The sequence below is a fragment of the Enhydra lutris genome, unplaced genomic scaffold (assembly GCF_002288905.1).
Source record: "Enhydra lutris kenyoni isolate GAN:26980312 unplaced genomic scaffold, ASM228890v2 scaffoldscaffold6, whole genome shotgun sequence".
Taxonomy (NCBI): Eukaryota; Metazoa; Chordata; class Mammalia; order Carnivora; family Mustelidae; genus Enhydra; species Enhydra lutris.
Genome location: NW_019154090.1, coordinates 13,819,275 through 13,821,067, shown reverse-complemented (window position 1 = coordinate 13,821,067; position 1,793 = coordinate 13,819,275). Strand labels below are relative to the sequence as shown.

The window sequence follows — 1,793 nt, the reverse complement described above, 5'->3', positions numbered from 1 at the left end:
TCAGGTCATGATCTCAGGGTCCTGGGATCGAGTCCCGCATTGGGCTCTCTGCTCAGCAGGGTGCCTGCTTCCCTCTCTCTCTCTCTGCCTGCCTCTCCGTCTACTTGTGATCTCTCTCTGTCAAATAAATAAATAAAATCTTTAAAAAAAAAAAAAAAAACAGATCTATCACCCCTGCATCACACGTTGTGGCTAAGAACACAGACTCCAGAGCTAGAACACCAGGGTCTGAATCCCAGCTCTGCCGCTTCCAAGCCTTGGGCATTTGGACAAGTGACTAAACCATTCTGTGCCTCAGTGTTCCCATCTGTGAATGTGGACAGTAACAGCACCTGCCCCGCAGAGCCATGGTGAGCAAATTGAGCTAGCAAGCCTGAGTGCTTTGAATGGTGCCTGGCACATCATACGTACTGGGAGGTGTTGGCTATGACTCTTAAGAGCCTCTCGGGGAGCAGAGAAGGGGGCATGAATAAGGCATGTGGCCCAGGACATCAACAATCTTGAATTCACTTCCTACAGCCTCCCAGGAACTCCAGCACATTCCCATAAGACAGCTTAATATGCTTGAAATCAAATCCCCATCTTGGCCCTGACTGCTGGTAAGGACCCACACAGGAGAGTGGAGCAAAAGGGACAGAGGGACAAGACAGACGCTGGGCCTGTGGCCCCCTCAGGCCTTTTCCTACTTCTTTATCAGCTGGGGATTGCTGTTCTGTCCCCTGTCAGTGCTTCCCTCCACCCAACAACACAGGCTCCTCCCCATTGGTTGCCCCTCACCTGTAAATTTCAGGGACAAGTAGCAGAGCCAAGAGCCTGGTACCCCCAGTATGCAGATAAGAGCAACAGCCAGGCTCCTTTATCGAGCATCTCCTGTGCGTCAGACCCTTTCAAGTCTTCCCAGCAGGTAGGTTTCAGGATGCCCACTTTGCAGGTGAGAAAATCAAGGCTCAGGGGAGGGAAGTAACTTGCCAGGAGGTGCTTTGAGCTGTGGTCTTGTGTGTCTCTTCTCCGATGCATCTCAGCTGGAGAGAGGGGCTCGGGAGAATGTGTGCAACTCGTTCCAGGCCCCAGCCAGGTCTGGCTTTGCTAAGGTGCTGACTTTGTGTCTTCAAGGTCTGGGCGGGGGGCCGGGAGGGGGGCGGGGGGTGTCCGAAAATCCTGCTTATTGGTCCAGAGGGCCAGAGGGCGCTGTCCTGTTGAGTCTGGTCAGGAAACGATCTCGCTCCCTGCTGCATCACCAGGAATCACATTGGCCTGTTTACACACCTGGCAGGAGCTCCAGGCAAGTGGAAAGTTGGCTGGGCCTCAGAGGAGCAGCGCCGAGGCCAAGGGGCCTGTGTGGGCAATGGGTCAGACCTGGCCAGAGAGTGTGTAGGGGCACAGATGAAGGTTCTGGGACCGTCTGGCTGGGAGAGGCTGAGGAAGTCTCTCCAGGCCCTCTCTGGGCCTCAGTCCTCCCAACTGAAAAAGGGAGAACTGGAAGTACGATTCCAGCTCAAACCTTCCACAAAGGGGCAGCAGTCTGGGTTTTTGAAAGTGCATGTCTTCTAAAACAGGGCCACCTGAGTTCAAGTCCAAATTCATTCACTCACTTGTTTACTGAGTGCCTATCACGTATCAGACGCTGTCCTAGGCACAGGAAGGGGGGCTATGGGGAACAAGCGATGCCCTGACATTGCCCACTGCCTATTTGGGGAGGCAGACAGTGAACAAATAATGGCCATTTCAGATTGGGATGAATTCCATGAAGGAAATAAAACAGGAGGCTGGTTTAGAGAGTATTTGGTGGGGTA

General features: G+C 53.3%; 1 protein-coding gene across 1 annotated transcript in view; it reads right to left on the bottom strand.

The window, feature by feature from the left end:
* The window catches only part of LOC111141612 (solute carrier family 13 member 3), a 60,279-nt gene extending 59,253 nt beyond the window's left edge, over positions 1-1,026 (bottom strand). Inside the window, exon 1 of the mRNA XM_022494305.1 lies at positions 778-1,026. The gene's annotated coding sequence lies outside the window, so the exon portion shown is untranslated. The remainder of the gene's footprint in view (positions 1-777) is intronic.
* Between the last annotated feature and the right edge of the window lie 767 nt (positions 1,027-1,793).